This window comes from Protopterus annectens, chromosome 2.part1 (assembly GCF_019279795.1).
Source record: "Protopterus annectens isolate FY-2018-M chromosome 2.part1, PAN1.0, whole genome shotgun sequence".
In the NCBI taxonomy this organism is placed as follows: domain Eukaryota; kingdom Metazoa; phylum Chordata; order Ceratodontiformes; family Protopteridae; genus Protopterus; species Protopterus annectens.
The window spans coordinates 79,403,806-79,416,435 of NC_056729.1; the positions used below are offsets into that span (position 1 = coordinate 79,403,806).

General features: G+C 40.1%; 1 protein-coding gene across 1 annotated transcript in view; it reads left to right on the top strand.

The window, feature by feature from the left end:
• FHIP1A (FHF complex subunit HOOK interacting protein 1A) overlaps nt 1–12,630 on the top strand; it is a 990,350-nt gene that overhangs the window by 469,057 nt on the left and 508,663 nt on the right. The gene's annotated exons all lie outside the window — the stretch shown is intronic.

Here is a 12,630-nt window from a genome sequence, read left to right on the forward strand (position 1 = left end):
CCCAACACTATGACTTGTGAGAGATGCACATGTATAGCCAAATTGGAAGCCAAGCACTCTCCAGCACTCTCCAGCCACTACTGGATTAGCCAGTCAAGAGGAGAAGGATAACACCTGCACCACACCACATTCAACACATATCCCTCCAGAACATACACCACCACAACCCTCACATAGTAACACAAAACACACACCTACTTTCGTGGAGGGTCTTAATAAAAATCAGCCCAAACAACAGAGACCTCTGAGGCAGAAACACAAACAACCACCACATCCCAGCACAAACCATGAGACACATAGCTCACATAAACAGTGTGCCACTCAACCAAAGCCCATAAGGCAAAACAACTTACCCAAATACACTAGTCATAGGTGACTCAACAGTAAGGCACACTGATGTCTCACTCACTAAGTTGGATAAGGAGAAAGTTATGGTCAGCCACCACATAACGCATGCACTTAGGTCACTTCACAACAGGTACAAATATGACTCTGTCATTGTCCATGTTGGTGTGAATGACCTGAGATGTACCTCCCTGGACTACATGAAAAGAGACATAGAGGAGCTCTCTGATGTTGTAGCCCAGGCAGGTATGACCCTAGCTCTGATTAGCATCCTACCATCATCCAGAATGATACCACAGTACAAGCAGGAAATGATTGACTTCAACAGTTTCTGGTGTCATTCTAAGGAGATCCAGTATCTGTCTGCCTGGGGTGATATGATCGACAGACCTCAATGCTTCGCCAGAGATGGCCTGCACCTGTCACTCCAGGGATTCCGGATACTGGCCAAGGCTCTTGCCACTCCCTATAGTGCCTTTTTTTAGGCAATGTTTAAAGACAAAATTACCACCATGACAGCTACAAGCAAACAAAATCTGAGGGTTATGCTACTCAATGCTAGAAGTTTAAATCTCAAAATGCACTCGCTCGAAGCACTCCTTAAAATGGAGAACGTTGACATCTGTGCGGTGACCGAGACCTGGTTCAAGGCTCCGGAGAGCACCCCAGCACTACTAGGCTATAATTTATGCCACACTTTTTGGCCCCTAAACATGGACCGAAGCACTAAAGGCAGTGGTGTCTCCATATTCATAAAGGATGTGCACACTTCCAGACTAGTAGCCCAACATAACGCATCAGGCATACTTCAAGTACAACTAACACTGGGTAAAACTGTAATCCAAGTTGTAGCCTGCTATAGATCCCCGACCATGTCCCAAGACTCCCACTCCACATTCCTAAATACACTGGAAAATATTAGGGTACAACCCAATACCCTTATGCTGGGAGACTTTAACTACCCCTCCATTAACTGGGAAAACTACTTATGTACCAACACACTTGCTCAATGTTTTCTGGAATTCATTAATTCCAATGCCCTGGACCAACTCATTCTTACCCCACCAGGGGTAGAAGCATCCTTGACCTGGTCATTACTAGCATGGGTGACCGTTGCTCTACACCAGTAATCAACTTCTCCCTGGTCAGATCTGACCACAAGCTAATCACCATGGATATCCACATCCCACCGTCACCCCCCCCCCCCCAAAGGAAACCACCATAAAAAACTTATCCAAAGCCAGTTTTGGGCTTCTAAAACAGAGGTGGCTAACTTCATGACACCCATGCAAATAGAAAATAGGTGCATGACTGCTGAATCATACACCAGTGCACTGTATGAGCACATACACAAGTGCATGGAACGGGCCATACCAAACAGAACCAAGATGCTCTCCTCTAGAACAAGGAAGCCAATCTGGTGGTCCTCTACCATAAACAAACTCTACAACAGAAGTAAAAAACTGTTGCAGAAAAGGGTGAAGTCCCAGCACTGGAAAAACTCCTTTGTTAGCCTCAGCAAAAACTGAGATCCATCATCAAATCCTCTAAAGCTAGTTATGAAAACAAAATTGCTGCAGATTCTAAAGACAACTGCAAGACATTCTACAGTTATGTCAAGAATCTCCATGGCAATACTCGATCTGCTCTGGGTTACAGCACAATGGCAATACATATACAGACCCAATTGATATTGCCAACATATTGGCTGACAAGTTCAGTGTGAACCTTACTCCCTTTTCACCCCTTAAAGGGCCTATCACAATACCTGAGGAATGCCAAGTCCCTATTATCACGGCTACACAGGTAAAAACTACACTGTCCAAAGCCAAAAATACAGCTTCCATGGGACCTGATAATATCCCTGGCTGTGTTCTACATGAATTACAATCTCAACTGGCACCACACCAGGGTACCCTGTTCAATCACAGCCTCATTTCAGGCTTTGTTCCTACCAAATGGTGTACTGCTATGGTCATCCCACTCCACAAAGGGGGAGCAACTACAGACCCTGGGAACTACCGCCCCATTAGCTGGATGAGTCTGATATGTAAGGCTATGGAGGGCATCATCATGGACCTTATAAATAAGGCCATAGGGAATCTCCAAACTAAGGTACCCATGCAGTATGGGTTTGTGAAAGGTAGATCATGCCTGCCCAACCTGACAGACTTCTTTGAGTCTGTCACCAGAGCTGTGGATGAGGGCAAGGTAGTTCACACAGCCTACGTAGATCTTGCCAAGGCCTTCTACACCATCCCTCACTCAGGAATCATAGATAGACTCACTAAATTAGGCATAATCCCCTATGTAATAAGATAGGTTGCCAACTGGCTCACTGATAGAACCCACACTGTGAAAGTAGCGGACTCCAGCTCTGACTACCTACTAGTAACAAATGGTGTCCCGCAGGGATTGGTCCTAGGTCCTCTCCTGTTTGGCATCTACTTCTCTAAAGTTCAAGCCAACGCAAAGGGACCAAGTTCACAGATGACTGTATACTGGGAGCCATTATTGATTCTCCAACTGATGTAGACATTCTACAAAAAGGCCTCACTGACACCAATGACTGGTGCCAGTACCATAGCCTTAAGCTCAATGCCAAAAAGTGCATTGTCATTCCCTTTGGGAAAAATTCAGTGCTCATGACCTACCTCATAGGCTGTAGTCCCAATAAACACCGAAGGTGTGATAAGAGACCTGGGGACACAGGTTGAAAGCAGCCTTTCCTTTGATAACCACATTGCCACTGTCATCAGAAAGCCCTTTTATGTGGCACATCTCATTACGAAAGGTTTCTCATCCAGGAAGAAAGAGGTCATAATCCCTCTCTACTTATCCCTCATTAGACCTATTATAGACTACAATGCCCCATTTGGTATGTACCTCACTAGACAACTTCAACAACTGGAAAGCCCACAAAAATATCTCACTAAGAGGATCTTAGGTCTTAGACACATGCCCTATATGGACAGACTCGAAAAACTCCAGCTGTACTGTCTCTTATCGCCTACATAGAGGTGATCTCTGCTTGATCTACAAAGCAATGTCTGACCCAGAGCTGCTAGATATGCTACACCTAAAGAAATCCCAATCCCTCCGTGCCACACGTTCCAGGGACCTTAACCTCATTACCACAATAAACAGAGCATGCTGGAGGGACAGGTTCCTAACCCGGAGACTTCCCATACTCTGGAACAAACTTCCCATTCACATCAAGCAGAGCACTTCACTGACTCTCTTTAAGAGAAATTTTGACAAGTGGGAGGGCAATAGGAAGTTCACCCCAGGGCTCACTTCAGCAGCCTTGCTTAACAGGTGTGCTGGGAACTAACTTTGGGCGGCATGATGCCAGGAAATCTTCTTGGGCTAGGCTTATACAGGCTCCAGGGCTGTTAGCCTAGTATACACCTATGAACCTATAACAGCTTTTTTAAAGTGCTTAATTTCAGCTTTTTGTTGCATGCATACACAGATGTTTGGCAGTTGATCTTTTATACATATCCATCTGAACCTATGTCACATCTTACAAGACAACCTTAATCTAAAAGAAGAACCACAACTCCAAAGCATGCGTATAACATATTAACTTAATACAAGCATACAAAACTATGTACATCTTCAAATAATGCTGTTTATCCCTCCTTTTAGGAATATTTGTCCAAGATTGACAGCTACAGTCATAGGTTTTAATTAATCTATAATGTTATACATGCTAAGATGCATGGTGCGGCTTGTGCCTCTACTTACATGAAGTGCTGTCGGTTTTTGTCTTATCTGTATTCCTGTCCAGATGTAGAAAACAACTTGAATGCTTTCAGAAAACATTACCTTTTAGCCACTGAAAGAAAAAAATATTCTGTTCTTATTGCCTGTTATTGTCTCCTTAAAAAAATAAGAACCAAATCCACAGTTGCCTTGAGTTACAAGCTTCTCATGTTGCACTGAGAATTTTCAGTATATTTTGTGTTCTTTTTTTACTTGCTTCCACTTAAAACTTGTTTGATCAAGCCAAGGTTCCTTCCATTATTCAAAAGTAAGAAGAAGCATATTAGTTTTACTTAGACCATGCTCTGTATAATATTACAACCTATCTCTCACTTCAACAACCTGTGATTACAGCCCATCATCTTAAACATGCTCTTGTCTAGACTTTTTTCTCTTTTTTACATTGCAGTACCTACATTTTGTAAATCTAAACAAGAAAGAATGAAGGAAAAAAGGGTACCTTTTTACTTTAGTATCCCTATAACACAATAAAATAACTGAAAATGCATTACTATATAACATGCAGTATATGCCATGTTTTATAAAAAATACTGTTAAGAACAAAAATTATTTTACTTACAGTTACTTCTTTCTTTTACCTTCCCCTCTTCTTATTGTTCTTCCAAACATTAATGACATGAAGTAGGGCATATGCTTTGGAGTCCCCTACAAGTTTAACAGAGTCAGAAAAGACCAATATTTCCAAGTTTTCTTATTTTTATCTTATTTCACAAATGTGATTGATGCTTTGTTATCTCACATTCATTCATTACTTTCCAAGTCACTGATTTTCTTTTTTTTTAAACACCTTTTTTGAATTATCACTTTTGACATAGGCACATTTACATGTATTAACAAGTTAAAATGAATGAACATTATGCTTCACATATATTGCTGTAGCGGCCGCAGTGGTGCAGCGGTTAGCGTTGCTGCCTCAGAGCAAGAGGTTCTCTGGTTTGATCCTCAGCTGGGAAGCCTTCTGTGCGGAGTCTGCATGTCCTACCTGTGGTCGCATGGGTTTCCTCCGGGTGCTCCGGTTTCCTCCCACATCCCAAAGTCTTGCTGTAGGTGGATTGGACACGCTAAATTGGCCCTAGGTGTGAGTGTTTGCGTGAGTGAGCCTTCTGTTGAAAGTTGAGTGCCGGGCTGGCAGCTCGACACCGTAAAACTCCACTGCCAATCATGAGCGGACAGGTGATCCGCTGTAGCGACCCCTGACTGTGAAAAGCCGAAAGAAGAAGAAGAAGATCAGATAACCTAAGCAACATTACATAAATTATTCAATTCCTGCACAGCATTGCATAAATTATTCAATTCCTGACCCCTTTTTTAAACGAGAAACATCTTTATTAAACCATCACTTACAACATAAGCAATCATACATTTATATAAATGAAAACAAACCACACTGACACAATCCTACTTGCAAGCATTTTATGTCACAAACCGTACTGACACAATAACAGTTGTAAACATTATACTTCACTTATAAGCTACCCAACATTTTCAGTCAAACATTACATAGCTCATTTAAGTCCTACCTTCTTTTAAAACTCATTCTTCCCCTGTATGTATTGTTCCCACAATTCCCATTTTATTCCTATGTAGTTTGCTCCTACATTTTTGTAAAGATCTCAATTTTAGTTTTATCTCTGTTACTATATTCACTTCGAATATAGTAGGTTTAAATTTTGATTTTCATTTTCTAGTAATTGCTTTTTTGGCAGCCACTATAGTTAAAGACAACAAGGCTTCCCATGTTTGGGCAGCTCCAGTTCTTTATCATAGCTCAGAAAAAAAATCATCTCCCTAATCATACTAGTCTGCTTATCCAGCATCTCTGACAGTGCATCCCACAGCAAATCTTTAAAGTCCACCAGCTGACTCCACTCCCAGAAAATGTTCCCAATTACCTCTTTCTTTTCTGTCACACCTCCAACATTTGCTATTTACCTGAGGAAAAATTATCTGGACTCTGCTTAAGGTATAAAATATCTATGTAAACATTTCCAAGCAAAAATCCTAAATCTTCTAGATTTTGTTGCATTTGCATATCCTTAGCTGTCGCACCAGAATCATTTTTAAGCTATATTCCTAAATACTTCATTTTATCATGTCCCCATAAATAAGGATATTGCCAAAGCAATTTGTGTGTGAGTAAATGAGTTACCATCATTGCCTTTATTTTAGCTTCATTAATTTTGTATCCTGAAAAGATGTGAAACTGTCTCAAAATGTTCCACAACACTGTAATGTCTCTTTCTGGTTTTGTCCAGTATAAAGTAATATCATCTGCAAATAGAGCTTTTCTTGACTACCATACCAATTATATCCTTGAATTTCTGAGTCCCTTATTTTCTTTGCCAGTGGTTCTAAATATAATGCAAATGAAGTGGAAAGAGAACACCCCTGCCTGGGTCTTATACTCAAGCAGAAATTATCAGAAATGACCTCCACCCACTTTAATTTTCATCTCCAATCCCTCATATATCCTCCTAATCAACCTTATAATTTTTTATTGGAAATGCAAATGCTTCCATTTCCCTGCTAATAAAGTCCCAGCTTACTCTGTCAAATGCATTCTCTGCATCAAGACTCACCAACAACAATGATATTTTCTTACATTCTGCTTCCCTCTGGATCATCAATGTTCTGTTAATGTTGTCAGATATTTGCCTCCCCTCCAGAAAACCATATTGATCCGTATCTATCAATAATTTTGGCATTACTTTTGTCATGTTTTAGCCATTAAAGATATGAACACTTTATAATCATGGTTTAGTATTGATATGGGCCTGTTCAAAGCTAGATCTAATGGATCTTTACCCTCTTTAGGTATTACAGCTACCACCACTTTCTTCCAGGATGTTGGCACTTTTTCTCGTAAAATAGTGTTAAACAAAACCTTCCAAATCTTTATCAGTTTTTCCTTCATAGCTTCCAAACTTGCACAGGAATACCATCTATTCCTGGGGACTTTCCTGTAGATTGGTTATACTTCACAATTTTTTATCTCATCTCCTTCTATCCTAACAATTGGTAGTTGAGCTTCATCTACCTCTAACCTTAGCATATTTAATTATTCCATAACATTTCCATTTGTATCTTTTCTTTATTTCCATATTTCTCTGCTTTATACAGACTTTCATAGAATTTCCGAAATATTTCTAATACCTCTAGGATCTCTTGTTACATTCCTTGTAATAGGCTCCCTAAGCTTGGCGACAGCCCTTTTTACTTTCTGTTGCCTGAGTTAAGTCATTGTGCAAAAATTTTTTGTACTCTAGTGTTACGAAAAAACAGTTGATTAACAGCAATCTTTCTAAACTCATTCATATTGTTGAGGCAATCCCTCATTTTCTGCTTAGCATGCTGCAGTTGCTCCTATTCTTCTGTGAGATTCCCCCTATTCTGCACTAGGATCATAGGAAGTTACTAAGCTAATGGCCCTAGGGCCTTTACAAGCGTAGCCAAATTCTGCCATTATTTTCACGATCAGTACCTATTGCCCCTGTCCAAGAGGGACAAAGGTGGAGTCCCCGGGGTGAACTTATGGTCACCCATCCAATTGTCCAGGTTGCATTTGAAGAGGGTCAATGATGTGTTCTGTTTGACATGATGTGGGAGTCTGTTCCAAAGGTGTGGTAACTCTGGGAGACAAATCTGTCCCTCCAGCAGGTTCTATTAATGTCATATTACCAGGTTAAGGTCTTTAGAACAAGTAACCCGTGTACCATTTGACTTGCAGATTTGCAGCATTTCCAATAAAGCAAGGTCAGAGATTGCCTTATATTCCAAGCAGACATTGTCGCTGAGTAGTTTGTATGAGACAGAATAAAGTGACAGTGATTTCGGACAATCCACATAGGACAGATGTTGAAGACCTTGAATTTTCCTTGTGAGGAATCTTTGTGGTCTCCCCAATTGCTACAGGTACTTGGAAAATTACACACTAAAAGTGGCATTGTACTCGAGTTATTGGCCTGATGAGGAAAGTGCACAGGGAGGTTATAACTTTTTTTTTTTTCTGGCGCCAATGCCCTTACTTATGAGATTAGCAATATAAAATGCCCTTCTTACCACTGTGGAGACATGGTGATCAATGGTAAGGTTGCTGTCAACCTGTGTGCCCAGGTTCCTCCCCACTGAGTGCATACTTAGGGTCTTACTTTTGATGTGGTAGTTAGCAGGACCATCACTGTTATTGAAAGGGATGATAGTACATTTTTTTGCATTGAGTTTAAGGCCATGACTTTGGCACCTGTCATCTGTTTGTATAAGACCCTCTTGTAGGATGTTGACATCATTTGGATATTCTGTTACCCCTCTCAGTTTGCAGTCATCAGCAAACTTTGTCAGCCACAGACCTTTAGTTTTTGCTTGTACTTTGGAGAAAAGGATTCCAAACAGTAGATTTCCCAGGACTGATCCTTGTGGAACGCCACTGGTTATAGGTCTACTGTTAGAGGTAGATTCCCCTTAGACTATATGGGTTCTATCAGTGAGTCACTTAGCAGCCCATCTAATGATGTAAGGGTTGATACCTAGCTGAGTGAGTTTGTTAATGATGCCTGAGTGGGGGAAAGTGTCAAAAGATTTGGCTAAGTCTAGGTAGGCTGTATGCACATATTTTCCCTAGTCCAGGGCCTTGGTGACTGTCTAAAACAAGTCCACCAGGGTTAACAAGCATGATCTCCCTTTGACAAATCCAAACTGAGTAGAGTCAAGTGTTTAGAGAGTACCTATATCTTTGTTGATAAGGTCCATGATAATTTGCTCCATGGCCTTGCAGACAAGTGTAATCAGGCTAATATGTCTGTAGTTCCTGGGGTCAGTGGAAGCACCTCCTTTGTACAAGGGAATAATGGTGTCTGTTTTCCGTACAGCTGGGATGAAGCCAGTGATTTGGACTATGATTGTTAAGAGTACCAATGGTGTTGCTAATTCTTGTTGGAGCCCATGTAGGATGCAACCTGGGATGTTATCAGGTCCCATAGATGCTGTGTTTACTTTAACATTTGTCAGTCCCTCTAAAGTAATTCTTGTTACTGCTTAACAATAGCTCCCTTTCTTTTATTTCCACCCTATTTTTAAACTCCACCTTAATTTTATCCCACTCCCTAGCTATACTTTCACAATAAATTTCTATCCTGTCTAATAGCTCCTGGATAATCCCCGCTACCCATTCCTTACATTCCACTCTTTTCAACAGTTAGGCGGAAAAGCGCCAGTGTCTCATTTTTATTTCATTAGCTTGTGTTTTTATTTTAGTTATTATTGTAGCATAATCTGAAATAGTTATTGTGTGCATATCAAGACCTTCAGTTAAATGCACATGTTCTTGTGAAATGTAAATTCTGTCTAGCCTATCCCAGTTTTTATATCTTGGGGAATAATATGTAAATTCACTTCAAACTCCTATTACTGAATTCACATCTTCCATGCCAAATATTTTCAGAATTTTTTTTAAAAATCTACCCTCCTTTGCTGTACTTTGCCTTTTTAACCCCCCCCCCCCAGACACATATTCACTACTGCAAATCACATTCCAGTTCCCAGCTATAAGTAATATTCCTTGCTGAAAACTGATTATTTCTCCCAGAATTTTCTTAAGCTCCATTATAGCATTTTTAGGTGGAATGTAAACACTTGCCAGTAGCCCCTTAGCACTACAGATCTGCCATTATTATCTTTTTTTATTCTTTTCTATCACTGTTGGAGCTCCTCTTGCAATTAATATAAGTACTCCTCTTTTCCTTTGTCAAAGGTGTTCCACTGAATAACCACCTGAAAACATTTATATATCAAATTTTCATGTTCAGTTCTTTCTAAGCGTGTCTCCTTTAACATATGTATTTGCATTCTACATTTTTAATATCGTTCACCACTTTTTTCTTTTTTGTGTTTTTCTGTGAGACTGTTGATATTTAAAGATATTACAGAAAGCATCATTGTGAGACTGTTGATATTTAAAGACATTACAGAAAGCATCATTGTACTGCGGTGGTGGTGCTGCGGTAGCATTGTCGCCTCACAGTAAGACGCTGTCCGGTTCGTTTCTCAGCTAGAGTGTCTTCTGCGTTGAGACATACGTGAATAGGCGTACCTTCGTTGAAGGTTGTGCATCAGGGCTGGTAACTCGGCATTTAAAAATCAACTACCAATCATTAGCAGACCGGAGTTTCTGCTGTGGCGACCCCTAACCGGGAAAAGCCGAAAGACTTACTACTAGTACTACAGAAAGCATGAGTGTATTAAAAAGTTATTATTCCCACCTTTTATTTATAATACCCATTTTGTCAAATGTCTATTTTCAGCTTTTGTGTTACATGCATACACTATTTGGCAGGTTGAACTTATATACAGTTGTTCCTTGTCATATCCATTTGAGCCTATGTCACATCTTACAAACCTTTTTGTTTTATTGAAAGACCTCAAAAAAGCACACCCTTAATACCTCCCTAAAAACTATTAACTTAATACTAACAGCCAAAACTATGTACATCTTCAAATATTGAAGCTTTACCCTCCTAAGAGGAACAAAAGTCTCAAACTACCAGCCACACTTACAAACTCGAGTTAACCTAAAATAAAGGTTATCCATGCTAAAACACATGGTGCAACCTGTACTTCCACTAAGTGCTAATTGGTTTTGTATTAGCTTTACATCTTTCCTAGCTGGGAAAACAGCTGAGAATATAAAGTTGGGGGGCACAGCCCCACACATTGGGGGTGTGGGGAGCGTAGCCCCCCCCCATTTTGCAACCAGTTTTTACTGATGTTATATGTTTTAATGCATTTTTAATGGATACACATGTATGTAATAGTGCATAAACTGCAATTATGTGGGGGGCTTCCCCCCTTACCCCCAATGTGGGGGGGCTGTGCCCCCCAACTTTATATTCTCACTTCAGGGTCGCACTACAGTGGGGAACAGGGCATATACCTGGCAGTGCTGTGTTTCGGTCAAATGAGTTTTCGGTCAAATGAACTTTCGGTCATTTGGTATCAGTCAAATGGGCTTCGGTCATATGAACTTTTGGTCATATGTAGTTAACCCCTGCGGGATTATAGGGGACAAGATGCTGATTGTATTTTCATTTTTGAAACACATTATCACCACTGTGTGAATCTGTGTCAAGTTTAACTTACAGCAGGACTGTAGAATTCACTTCTCATACTCGGGTGGTTCCGCATGCAAAACTGTACATGTGAATGTTGAAAAATCTGTATATCAAGCCATGGACAATGTAGAGCAGTGCATTATGTATTTTAGCTTTTGTAAATTATTTGATGTGGTATTCAGACAAGTCTGTAGGAGTATCCTTTTTTAATTTTGTTCTTAACACTGGTTTGTTAACTGACTTTCTGGATTATGTCTGGGAAGCTCTCATGGGCTTCTGCCAAGAAGCCATTTCACTATATTCTCGGAAGGCAATATGAGTTATTTTGAATTGAACATTCTTTAAATAAACTTTACAAAAAAGGCAGTTAACTTCAGTCCATTTGTATAACTGATTGTCAAAGGCAAATTTTTTGAAAATCAATCCAACTTGAGCTCAACTGCAAAACACTGTCTCTGTTGTTAGAAATAGCATTTTGTTGAACTATGTTGCTGTGGTGAAGATTTCCCATTGCACAGCATGGCTTGACTTTGAAGTTAGAATAATAAAGTTCAAGAGTATAGTAGTTCTGAAACCTCCTGTATATTTTTGTTACATGAACTGCTCATCCACACCTCATGGTTGATGCTGTGAGTAGACTGGATTTTGACATATTAGTCAGCAAATATTCATGTATCCACTATGGTTATGTGATATTTCAGCAAAAAAGGTGGCACAAAAAACTCTCCAGAGAGTCACAGGTAGAATGTGTAGTATCCAGCAGCATGAAATTGTAAGATTCCATCTTCCTTGAGATCACATGGAACATTCCCTTAACAGGGGGTAAAGCCTTTAACTTACTTGTGCCAGCTAGAGGCAGGAGGCTGTTATTGTGTGACAGCTCATAGAAGTTGCCCTGAAAAAGACTTTTGCCATGGCTTACAGTACTCCAGAAGAAAAATGTTGCTTCCTTTTGCCTAAGCTTTGGAAAGCGGATGCAGTCTCCTTTCTGGGGGATTTAAAGCTTTCTGCGAGCTTGTCCTCCATTTTCTTTTTTATAGATATTAGATCAAAAGGAGTGCTGATGCTGACTCCCTATTCCAGATAACCATTAACAACCATTTCCTTTGTTATAGGCTACAGGTAAGTAAGATCTGCACTGTATGACCTTTACCAAGGATAAACTGTTATTAGTTTTCCAAATAACTAGGTTAGCCTATGCTCATTAATTCTCAAGGTTCTTTTCCTTTGATACAATCATTCCTTATCTCTGTTCTCAAAACTAAAGCATTTGCATTAAGTTTTCTGTCCCTGAATGGTAATCCACTCACTTTACTTTCCCCAGTCCTCAGCAAAGTATACTTCTTTGGCAGGCTGAAAAGCATGGAATGCAGCCCAGTGGATAAGAAGTCCT